The sequence below is a fragment of the Caretta caretta genome, chromosome 10 (genome assembly GCF_965140235.1).
Source record: "Caretta caretta isolate rCarCar2 chromosome 10, rCarCar1.hap1, whole genome shotgun sequence".
NCBI classification, from domain to species: Eukaryota; Metazoa; Chordata; order Testudines; family Cheloniidae; genus Caretta; species Caretta caretta.
The window spans coordinates 63,964,249-63,977,469 of record NC_134215.1 but is presented as its reverse complement, the minus strand read 5'-3'; the positions used below and the strand labels follow the sequence as shown (position 1 = coordinate 63,977,469).

The 13,221-nt window shown below is 40.9% G+C and overlaps 1 long non-coding RNA gene across 1 annotated transcript in view; it reads right to left on the bottom strand.

The window, feature by feature from the left end:
- Positions 1-3,646: 3,646 nt before the first annotated feature.
- The window catches only part of LOC142073494 (uncharacterized), a 167,806-nt gene continuing 158,231 nt past the window's right edge, over positions 3,647-13,221 (bottom strand). Inside the window, exons 4-5 of the long non-coding RNA XR_012670380.1 lie at positions 10,908-10,979; positions 3,647-4,652 (exon numbers count right to left, since the gene is read on the bottom strand). This is a non-coding gene — a long non-coding RNA (uncharacterized LOC142073494). The remainder of the gene's footprint in view (positions 4,653-10,907; positions 10,980-13,221) is intronic.

Genomic DNA, 13,221 nt, shown 5'->3' with positions numbered 1-13,221 from the left:
TCTGCTGGTTGTGGGAAATTTATTGCCTGCATTTAGGTATTAGCTAGATCTGTCTATTAGCTTTGTAGAAACCCATATGCTTTCACAAGGCACTTTGACTTTTATAGTAATTCCATTTAAAAATCAGCTGTACTCACTATTTCAGTTCTAGATCGTTTGATCATTGCACTTTAATGTAATGGACTGTTCAAAGTTAGCAGGGAGCTGCCAAGGGTACAAATGATGTTTTGGCTTGATTAGCTCTGGCTTACCCTCTTTAGCATGAACTACACATAAGTGCATGCAAATATTATTGATTCAGAGTGACTGATCTGTAATATTGCTCTGGAGATGAATCATCCCAGAGAGAGAGCAAGGAGATCTAAGTGCTCTATCTAGGCTGTACCATTAACAGAAAGGAGTTTGTAAGGCAGTTTTTAACTACTGTCTCCCTGGATTTGGGGGATTAGCTTCACTTTTGGAATAGACACTGGCTTGCTCAGTTAACAGCACTAAATCACCCAGTTTCTATACATGTCCTTGTATGGAACATGCATATGCTCTTCATATATGGCATTTTATACATACATGTGCATATTCCTGATAATATTTAGGGCTCAGGTATACATCTTCTGAAGCTAAACCATGTGCAGCTGAGAGAAGACATGCACTGTGCGGTTGTCAGATACCCCCTAGGTATGTGAAATACCCACAGACTGTGGTCATCGGCGGGCGGGATTGAAACTGGGACCTCTGGAGCTCAGTGCATGAGCCCTATCGCATGAGCTAAAAGCCAACTGGCTGCTAGCTAAGGCTGTAGAGCAGACTCATTAATCTCTCGCTCTCCTCCCATGCCCACCCAAAGGGACAGAACATCATACCCAGGAGGTGTGTGGGTTACATATGCAAAGGTCTGCCTGGAAGCATTCTGACTTCAAATGCACAGTGGGGAACACGACACAGATGGTGTCATGCTACATCTCTAAAAAGGGGTGGCAATTGCTTCCATTGCAGAGGGGACAGGGCCATATCCCCACCTTGCTCTACATGCAAACAAACATCCCCTTTGGGGCTGGCCAGTGCTCCAGGCAATGTTCGTTGGCTCTGTGTCCTTGGCACATTGGAAGCCTGTGCGTCTCTCTTCACCGCAGGATTAACTCAGATTACCTAGGGTTACTCTAGGGTTAGCCAACTTGAGTGTGAGTGGCCACGCTGCAAAATGACACCCAGGATGCACTGAATGACTATATTAACTGCTGATGAGTCATCCTAATAGCTCCTAGCACTGACCTGACCGGGTTACACTTGCACCATCGCCACAGAGTGACCGAGCACTCTCCAGACCAATGCTACTGGGGTGAGGTGGATATTCCCTGTGAAAGCTACTTGCAGCTGCTCTGGGCTAGGGGATTAGAGTGACCAGATGTCCCGATTTCATAGGGACAGTCCTGATATTTGGAGCTTTTTCTTATATAGGCATCTATTACCTCCCATCCCCTGTCCTGATTTTTCACTTTCTATCTAGTCACCCTATAGGGGATGGGGAGGGGGGACACTGTCTGGAACTGAGAGCAGGGAGCCTGGTTTTCCTGTGCTTTTAGTGACACTCATGCTGGCACCATGGAGTATTCAAATGCAGAGGGGACAAAGCCATTCCAGAGGGGATGGAAATGAATAAATTGGGACAAGGATTTTTGGCGAAACTGGGAATGGAGGAAGAGAAAAACTGGAAATGGGAGTGGCTGGGCAAGGAAATTGGGACAGGGATCCAGAGCGGGAACTGAGGCTAAGACTTGCTAGGAGACTGGGAGTTGTGGGGGAAAGACAGGAACTGGGAGTCAGTGAGGAAAATACTGAGATTGAAAGGGGATCTGGGAGACTGGGACTGGCTGGTCAAGAACACTGGGACTAGGAAATTGTGGGTGGAGAAGGGCAATAGATCAAACAAGGAGCTGAGTTTCAGGGGAGACTAGAACTGGCTGGACAAGGAGTATGGGACTAAGATGAGAAGCCTGAGGAGTTGTCATAAAAATAAAGGAAGGATAACCACCTTTCTGTATACAGTGCTATAAAATCCCTCCTGGCCAGAGGCAAAACCCTTTAACCTGTAAAGGGTTAAAAAGCTAAGATAACCTCGCTGGCACCTGACCAAAATGACCAATGAGGAGACAAGATACTTTCAAATCGGGAGGGGTGGGAACAAAGGGTCTGTCTGTCTGTGTGATGCTTTTGACGGGAACAGCTCAGGAATGCAGTCTCAGAACTTCTGTTAGTTAGTAAGTAATCTAGCTAGAAATGCGTTAGATTTCCTTTTGTTTAATGGCTGGTAAAATAAGCTGTGCTGGCTGGAATGTATATTCCTGTTTTTGTATCTTTTTGTCACTTAAGGTTTTGCCTAGAGGGATTCTCTACGTTTTGAATCTGATTACCCTGTAAGGTATTTACCATCCTGATTTTACAGAGTTGATTCTCTTACCTTTTGTTTAATTAAAATTCTTCTTTTAAGGACCTGATTGATTTTTCGTTGTTCTTAAGATCCAAGGGTTTGGGTCTGTGTTCACCTGTACAAATTGGTGAGGATTTTTATCAAGCCTTCCCCAGGAAAGGGGGTGTAGGGCTTGGGGGAATATTTTGGGGGAATACATCTCCAAGTGGGCTCTTTCCCTGTTCTTTGTTTAACACACTTGGTGGTGGCAGCATACGGTTCAAGGACAAGGCAAAGTTTGTACCTTGAGGAAGTTTTTAACCTAAGCTGGTAAGAATAAGCTTAGGGGGTCTTTCATGCAGGTCCCCACATCTGTACCCTAGAGTTCAGGGTGGGGAAGGAATCTTGACAGGAGTGGAGACTGAGACTGTGTAGGTGAGGAGATAGGACTGAGACAACGAGCCAGTCGTGGGGAAGAAGCAGGACAGGGACAGGTGGGAGGCAGAAGGGACAATATGCAGAAGAGTCTTTACCCACTAGAAATCTCCACCTACTGAACCTGGAATAGAACCCAAGATTCCTCATTCTCACCTTCCCTTTGCTGTCAGCAGACATCTGTTATACCCAGTGGCAGATTGTTCCATCCCCAACTAGAACTGGTCCACAAAGAATTACAATTTACTGCTGCTTACTGATAGCTCAAATGGCAGAGGTCTGTGGAGGGGATCTAAAGGTACCAATCTTGGTGATGACTAGTGCTGGGCAAAAATTTTTTGGCAAATGCATTTTCCTGGGAATGTAGTATTTTTCAGGGCACTGAAGCTATTTGTGAATTTCAGTTGAATTTGGTAAAGAGTTTTGCCCAAAAATTGATTATATATTTTTAAAAGGTTAATTTTGTTTTGGCCATTTAGAAACAAAATCATTCAACTGTTTATTTTCAAATAATGTTTTGTTTTGAAATTTCCCTATATTTATTTTTAAAGAAGGGTAGAAAACACCCAGAATCTAAACAAACAAAAAGCCAAAAATGTTTGGTTTCATATTGAAAACCATCCTGGAAATCAAACTTTTTTTTCATTTTTTTGTTCATATTAGTGGTTATTTCATTCTGAGTGTTTTTCAATCCAAAACTATTTCTTTCAGTGTGTGTTGCTGTTGTTTTGGTGAGAAAAACAAACAAAAAATCAGTTTCAGTTCAAAATACACTATTTTTTCCCCAGATTTTTCAGTTTGGCCCACCTCAACCAAAAAATCAATTGCTCACCTCTACCAACAACCCATCTGGGAGTCAATACAATGCCACATGAAGCAATTTCTGTTTTTTCATTTTTACAGGAAATTACACACACAAGATATGTTAAAAGCACATTATTAAAATTGCAAGATCACACTCTCAGAAATTAGAAAATTAATGTTGCCTATGAAACCTTAATATGGCCCCATTATGAGAGTTTTTAATTACAGGTTCACATACTGTTTCTCCACGGGCCCCCTCCCTGATTCAACGCATAGACTGGACTGTGCTCTGGGGAAGAATCAGGGTTGTGTGGACTGAAGGAGGCTGGTGTCTGCAGGACCCTTGCTTCAGTTGTTGCAGATGTTGGAAGGTAGTGAATGAAGCAGGGAACTGCAGGAAGAGAAAGGACCGTCTTACGGTTAAGGCATTTGCATGCTACCCTGGAGATTTGGATCTATCCCTGCCTCTGCCACAGAGTTCCTAGGTGATTAATCCAGTCTTTTCACACGTGGCCACTATTTATGTGTTCTTCATTTTCTTGGTGCCCATTCTGATATCTTGAGGTCCAGATTGCAGAAAGGCTGGGCACTCACAGCTGCAACTGAAGTCATTGGGAGCTGCATTTTGAATGTAACACGTCTATATAATGCTAGGTACTCTGGTCATCTCATATTGGGCACCCAAAATTAGTGGAAAAACTTTTCAACTCAGTTTTTCTGTGCCTCAGTTCCCTCATCTGTGAAATGGGGCTGATAATACGCCTCATCGCATAGGGGTGTTGTGAAGATGTATTAATTAATGTTTATGAAGCATTCAGATACTATAATGATGAATGCCATAGAAAAGCCTATGAGGGAATTAATAAATCTGTCTTCAGAGCAGGGCTTGGGCACCATGCAGTAAATAAAGTCTGGGGCTCACACTGAACAATGAAGAGAAAACAAAATATTGAATAGCTGCTCATTTGGTGAGCATCATCCATCCTGTGCACCGAATGAAGCATGGGTCCTGTGGAAAAAAAAGAGAATGTGATCACACAATTAAAGCCTGTAGCATCATGCATGCACAAAAGGAAGCCTAGTTAAACTTGCATGGGCAGACTTATATGTGGCATTCCCTCACTTTGGAGTGCTTGACTTTATAACCTTAATAACATTCGTTTAACATATGTATTTCATTGCAATTAAATGTACTATTCATACAAATTGTCTTCAACTGCAGTTTCAGAGCTATTTATGACTTCCACCTTATCGCCTGACAAGAATGTTAGCATGGGAGATGTACAGTTAGGGGAGAGGCTGAGGATGAATGTGAAGGGTTTGCACCAAGATTGTTTTGTGAGAGCTGATTCACTGAAATAAAGCACGGTGAGCATCTCCAGTTAGGGATTAGTGAACTGGATCAGACGAAGTAAGAACTGACCTGAATCTTTGCCCTTAAACATAAACCAAACTTTTTGGAAGTTAAAAAATGTGTTTTGTGAGAGTTCAGCTGCCTTCACTTTTTGGTTTTATCTGAGGACAGAAGTAAAAATCCCGTTGCAAGGAAGTAAAAGCTATTCACATGGTATTCCAGACTGATTGAAATCAGGAATCAGAGTAGCAGCCTTGTTAGTCTGTATCCTCAAAAAGAAAAGGAGTACTTGTGACACCTTAGAGACTAACCAATTTATTTGAGCATAAGCTTTCGTGAGCTACAGCTCACTTCATCAGATACATGTAGTGGAAAATACAGTGGGGAGATTTTATATACACAGAGAACATGAAACAATGGGTGTTACCATACACACTGTAACAAGAGTGATCAGGTAAGGTGAGCTATTACCAGCAGGAGAGCGGGGGGAAGTTGGGGGGAAACCACCTTCAGCCCCCAACTAAAACCTCTCCAACGCATCATCAAGGATCTACAACCTATCCTGAAGGATGACCCACCACTCTCACAGATCTTGAGAGACAGGCCAGTCCTTGCTTACAGACAGCCCCCCAACCTGAAGCAAATACTCACCAGCAACTACACACCACACAACAAAAACACTAACCCGGGAACCTATCCTTGAAACAAAGCCCGTCGCCAACTGTGTCCATGTATCTATTCAGGGGACACCATCATAGGGCCTAATCACATCAGCCACATTATCAGAGGCTCGTTCACCTGCACATCTACCAATGTGATATATGCCATCATGTGCCAGCAATGCCCCTCTGCCACGTACATTGGCCGAACTGGACAGTCTCTACGTAAAAGAATAAATGGACACAAATCAGACATCAAGAATTATAACATTCAAAAACCAGTCAGAGAACACTTCAATCTCTTTGGTCACTCAATTACAGACCTAAAAGTGGCAATTCTTCAACAAAAAAAACTTCAAAAACAGACTCCAACGAGAGACTGCTGAACTGGAATTAATTTGTAAACTGGATACAATTAACTTAGGCTTGAATAAAGACTGGGAGTGGATGCGTCATTACATAAAGTAAAACTATTTCCCCATGTTTATTCCACGCCCCCCCAACTGTTCCTCACACGTTCTTGTCAACTGCTGGAAATGGCCCACCTTGATTATCACTACACAAGGTCCCCCCTCCGCCCCGCTCTCCTGCCGGTAATAACTCACCTTACCTGATCATTCTTGTTACAGTGTGTATAACACCACCCATTGTTTCATGTTCTCTGTGTATATAAAATCTCCCCACTGTATTTTCCACTGAATGCATCCGATGAAGTGAGCTGTAGCTCATGAAAGCTTATGCTCAAATAAATTTGTTAGTCTCTAAGGCACCACAAGTACTCCTTTTCTTTCTGAAACCAGGAAGTCTCAGAAATCCTGTGTTCTCATGAGATTTCCATCATTAGGGAGCTTACAGTCACAAAAGCTTCCAGACTTCGGGATGCTTATTCAGAATGATAAAGTGGGTTTACAAGGAACCTCCCTTTCAGACTGCTGGCACTTTAGTATCTGTCCATCTACTCAAGCATTGATTTTTGTAGTTCTTAAGTATATAAAATGTGAGCTGTTAGTACAAGTCTATGCTAAATTGCCATAGTTTCATAGGAGAATAACAGAAGTGAAAGATTTTTCTGTAAGGCTTACTGCCAACTGTTCCTGCAGCTTCAGCAGTATGATGAGTTGTGAGGACTCTTTGAAAGTGCAGAATTCAATTTGCTGTCTGATATACCATGGGCTGTATGTGATTAAGGAGCTGTCTGCCTGAAAGGTGGTACAGCATAATATAAAGATGTACAATCTGAATTTTTAAAGCCATAGGTAAAAACTATAAGCATTTGAGTCTTGTTGTGTCCTTCAAGTTGCATATGATTTCAAAAATATTTATTAAATATCAGTGACTGGGTTAATATTATTATGACTATCTGTGAATGAAAGTGATTCAGTATGTTTAGCACAAATTGTCCCAAAAAAATTGGCTGAATGAACCTATAATATCAAATATCCTGTAGAAAAGCCTGGGAATTGCTGACCTAACAGGAGAAAGGCATTATCTAGTAGTCTGAGCACAGAACTGGGAGCCAGGAACTACTCAGTGTTTTAAAATGCTATTTTTCCTCAGTGGTAACAAGCAAAACCAAAACCGTGGTGACAGAACCCAAAACCTTAACTGTTGTTAATATGAAGGCAGTAAAAAGTGGGTAACTTAAAATTTTATCAAAGTAACCCCCTTCTTAACAGCTGTTCAGACATCATGGAGCAACAGAGTTTCAGAGCTCTATCACACTATCTAGAAATGGCTAGATCTGGGTCAATTTTCTAGCCGGAAAGAACTTTAAATATAGTTCTAATTTTGCGTATCTAATAATGCAGTATGAGAGTCAGCTTAATATTGTAATAGATGGTGGATTAAGTCATTGACAAGACAGAGGTAATCATGTACATGTAGCATTATGCCAGTTTTATTAGCCTGAATCTTCTAAGCCTGTACGTATTCAACAATGAAGTAATGCAAAATGGAAAATCCAATTAGCCCATGCATATGCTTCTTGAATAACTACCCCAGCTATGCACATTGATGAACTGAATGATACACTGATAGCTTTTATACAGAGACTATAGACTACAATTTTGTAGTCTTGTATAAAGCAATTTGCCAACAGATGTGTTTGCTTCATTTACAGGTGATGGAAACATTAGCTGCTGACTAGGTTGAAAAAAATCTCTCTTATATTAAAAGGATTATGAAAACCCATCTTATTTAAAAATGCATTTTAGCAATACTAAAGCTACATGAAGCTACATTTACACCAACAAGACTGAAAAATAAAATCTGTGTTACAAATTTTTAGGTTCACATCTGTTGGAAAAATATTCCTGGGAAACAACAACACGATAGGTTTGACATTGTAATTTTCTATTAACAATCTACTTAAAATGTTTGGTTTCAAACTTTGTGATGCATTAAAAAACGAAGGACGTACTGTAAACAGCGTACATCATAGTCTGACCTCACTGTGACACCTCTGTACAGTATCTAAGGGTGTGTCTGCAGCTCATGTCCCAGTTAGCTTTCATCCAGCTAGTATGGGCACCTGAGCAACGAAGCCGCAGCACTACTGGCTTCAGCGCAGGCTGTACTAGCCCACCCAGAACCTTGGGTAATTGCTCGGGCAGCTAGCCCGTGCTGAAGTCCATGCTGCCACAGCTGCACAGCTCCAGCACCCAAGCAGGCTTGTTATTGCAATGTAGCCATACCCCATGAATGTGTGCGCACCTTTTAAGTTTATTCAGAAGGGGTAGACTGCAATGGGGTGGACATGAATGAAGTAGAGCCTGTGAATAAACATCTACAGGATCAGGACCTAAATACTTTGCTGGACTGGAGTTCAGAGGGCTTCACTGGTAGCCTCTGAGTGCCTTTATCTTCAACTGATTTGAACTGGTGTTAAGGCCACTCAACAATTTGTAAGCATCTTATAAGATCAGCCCCCAAATTCTCCAAAGATGCATGGATCCTGGGCAAAGGCAGGCAGGAGCTAGTGGCAGGAGCTTGGGAGTCAGGACCTGCAGCTGAGGTAAGAATCAAGAATCAAACTGAGGGTCAAAACTGGAGACGGTCAGGAATCCAGCCAAGTGTCAATAAAAGATACCAGAGTCAGTGTTAAGGTTCCAGGGTTCAGAGTCCAAGTCACAGCTGAGGTGAATACAGAAACAGAGAAGCAGGACAGTCATGTAACCTAGGTATGATCCACATTATTGCCTGGCCACTTCCTGGTATGCTCCATGAGCTTATATAGGACCAAGGATCTAATCAGGGATTGCGAAAACAACTGTCAGACCACTTGAGGCAGAACTTCCCATCGTGTGCATTGTCAGCGGACTGTGGGTCACCACATGTGACGTGCTACCACCACATGATTTTGTCATGATACGGAGTTCTTCTTAAAGCTTCTACTCCTGCAATCCTGTGCTTACATGAAAACCTCCATTTTCATTTAAATAAACTTAATTTCTAGACTTCACAGTTGCAGAGAAAAGCCTGGAAACATGAACAGAATGCACCCTCAAGGCTCAGAAACCAGAAGTCACATACGAATAATCCTGTACTTTTTAAAAAAATAACCTCATGATTTTTAAATCAATCTTGTGATTATTTGGAGAGGTCTAAAGTCATGATTTTTGAACATCTTGATTTGGCTCTACTGGATTTTTGATGTGTGTGCACACAAGTCGGTGCCGTGCATGCATTTGTTAATTTGATCCCACATTTCTTACCCTCAAAAATAATCAGTGAGGAAACTTAAAAACTGAGTTTGTAAGAAAGGTGACCCTGAAAAGTTATTTTATATATATATAATAACTTTTCAGGGTCACCTTTCTTACAAATATATATATATATTCCATTATGGTCACATCACAAGGGTTATTTTCCTACTCAATGTTGCCAGTTTTTATTTTGTAACGCTTCATTTGCATTTACAGTGTTGTCGATGATACAGTGCTTTAGAAATAAATGGGAAATACATCTAAAAGATTCCTTCAAAACTCATGTCGAACCCATGCTGGCTAATCCCCACATACTACAAAAAATTGCAAGATTTCTAATTTGAGTTTATAGACCACTGGAAAATACAAAAAAATGTTCAAACTTTTTCTTTTCATTCACTATAAAGGTCACCTTCAAAAAGACAGTGGTACAACATATATGTTTAACAATAAAAGTTATTAGACTGTTTTAAATTAGTGCAATTAGGATATAGTTTCTGCACTTATCAAGGACAAAGAAAAGCTTATACTTCTGTAAAAAGTCAAAAGTTTCCAGTAAGATAAATGATTTTTTTCATCAGATTGTTTATATGATTTTACAACATTTTAAAGTGCTTTAAAATATATGAAATTCAAATTCAGAATATTTGGGCTACAGGCTAATTCCAGCAGATGATAACTTTTGTGTGTGATTTCGAAAGCACTGTTTCTCAAATGTGGCCACCGTGACCGGGGCAGTTTGGTGGGGTTCCCTGCGTCCACGGCAGTTTCCTGTGCAGGGTGGGGGGAAGCATCAGCTCCTCCCCTTCCTCCCTCTTGCTCCTGCATGCGCTGCCTCTCTGGAGACACAGGTGGGACACACAATGCTTAAGGAACAAGGTGAGGCGGCGAGGAGGTGGTGAGAAAGCAAGCAGCAGGTAAGGGGGGTGAGGAAGCGAGTGGCAGGTGGCACTGGGAGGCCCTGGTGGAGGAGTAAGGAGGTGAGCAGTGAGCCAGCAGCAGGGTGAGGAGACGGGCATGGGTCTGGCCACGAGCGGGGGAGTGAGGAGGCGAGTGGGGGTGGGATGAGGAGGCAAGAGGGGGTGTGAGGAGGCGAGAGGTGAGTGGGGAGAGGTGAGGTGGCGAGCAGCAGGGGGCGGGGAGGGGAGGGGAGCCCCAAGACCCCCTGCGCCTGGAGCCACAAGCTCCTGCCAACCTCCACAGCCAGAGGAGCTCCTGGCTAGACGAAGCCCTGAGACCCAGCCCCCCATACTTGCCCAGAGGAGCCCCGGACTGGCCAAAGCCTGGAGCACCCCACCCCTCTCATCCCGAGGAGCTCCGGGCTGGCCAAAGCCCCGAGTCCCTCCACCTGCCTGGAGGAGCCCCAGGCCAGCCGCAGCCGTGCCTCCCCTTCCCTCCCCAGACCCAAGCCACCCAGATATGTTTTTCATTATTATTTGGCCTTCTATTATGTCAAAGCATTTTTAAGTTTACTTCAGAATTGTTATAGGGACAGCCACTTTTACCAAAAAAAGCAAAAGAAACAATAAAAAAAGACAAGAACGTACCTTATTTGTGTTTCTATTCTGTTAGGTCCAGTAAAGAGTATAGATAACTGTGCATGATTTTTATTCCTGAGTCTGCAAAAAACAAAACAAAACAAAAAAACCCCTTACATAAATAAATTATAATGACTTAGATCTATATATGTGCATATTACTTTATTAACTTTAGGAAAAATAAATAATTTTAGGAAAAAAGTGTCGGTGCGGCCACCAGCAAGAGTTGGTGGCTTCACTCTGAGGCCACCAAAAATTTTGTTGCGAGAACCCCAGTAAAAGCACACTACTGTGTTGTGCATTAATTGGTCCATATGTGCTGGTCCATACTATAAGGGTCCCTTGCTGTATGAGGCAGTACTATGTTAAAGTGCGCTAGGGAACATCACATAAAGATTACTTATTACAGTAGTATGTATAGTACAATACAGTCATACAACTGTAATGATTAATGCATATACTAGTTAAAGCAAATATAAATATATACAGTATATAAAAAGGAAGTCCTGAAATCTATTATTTTTGCATAGCTACTAAAATTTCAAAAATACTAAAAATAACCTCTAAAAAGAAATTAATAAACCCCCAAATGGAAGCCCCTAAATATATTTTTAGTAGCAGTGTGGTATTTATAGCCACTGCATTTCACATAATTATGAACATTGAAGAACTCCACTTTCTAACACTCCTTTAATTTGTTCTTTGAATAAGAGAAAATTAGGAAAGATGCAAAAGAGATGTTTAAAGTACCAGCAAGAACAGGCCTGGATATCTCTGACTATACCTGTGGATTTGTTTCAGGGGATGAAAGAGGTGAATAGTTAGCGACAGAGCTGAGTTACTGTTTGTTTAAATGAATTCTTACCTAAATCCATTTTAAGTGCAATTAGAAAACAGCATGTCCCTGTAATGTACTGAATGATGCCTCCCCCTCTCCTGGCCATTTTATGCAGCTATAAGCATAACCTTTAAAGGAAACTACTCTCAGAACTTTAAGCCTTATTTTGGGTTTTGAAGCCCTAGTACAAATGGCAATGTCTCTATGTGGTCCCATCCTAAAAAAAATAAGAACTGCTTAACTTTAAGCACATAAGTAGGTCATTGATTTCAGTGCATAAATTTAGAGCAAATGCTTCATTATTTGTAGGATTGGTGTCTAATATTTTTTAATAGGGGACACAAAATGATAAATGCATCAGTGCATAACAGAAACCTTTGTACTTTATCCTTACCCGCACTCCCAGTGCATTGACTCCCCATTCACTTTACAACAAGTTTAAAGGATGATCTATAGCTTCAAATTTTTCTCTTCTACCACATCAGCCTAAGATAATTATCCAGTATTGCACATTTTATCTAATCTTTAAGAGCTGGATATCTTGCATCTTTCCACATTATTTCAATTTTTCTTCTTGCCAAAGTAAGTCAGCACCAAATCTCAACTGAGGTTTTAATAACGTCCAGAAGACATTTGCTATTAGATGCATTGTGGCATCTAACACTCTGACTCAAATGAGTCCTCCTAGCATATGCTGCCAATGTGTATTAATGATCCAGACTATTAACAATATTTTGCACTTATACAGTGTCTGCCATATAAAGGATCTCAAAACACTTTCCAAACGTTAACATCCCAAGATCACTAAAAAATTTGTAAATAAATGTGCTTTTCACTTAAGACAATGTCTGCCAAGTGATATGTGTTCTGGAGAGAATTTTTACAACTGAATTATAAGTCCCTGAAAATAGAGGTTTGTAATTGATATACTGACAGCCCCTTAATTTTAGTGCAACTAACAAGTGCTGCTGTAATTCATTTACATAAAAAAAGTTAAGAGGAAACCGTTATTTGTTCTTATATACCCTACCATGAACCAAAACAGATGAATGTTAAACTGAAAGAACGAAACAAATGTCTTGAATACTGACTGACTGTGCCTGAATTAGATTATAATGGATCAATCTTGATAGATACCATAGGTCTAAAGTTCAGGTCATGTTTCTCTCTAGAATTTACATATTTAGTGGTTTAACAAAAGGCAGAACCTCCTGTATATCTGTAGCATCAAATGAATGTTAACATTATTCAACCTGTTCACCACAAAAAGTTACATAAAAAAGATTCTCATGTCAACATTTCTAGAAAGTAATCTTCTGCCTTGGCTAGGGTTCAAAATGAAAAATTATATATATATATATATATAATTGTTTTGGCTTTTGATCTTTACCATGAAATAATTCATGAAATATAAAGTTAAAATTTAATTCCCTCTCCTGTGAAGTCCTCTTCTGTAAATATCACTAGAAGGGACCACATATGGTT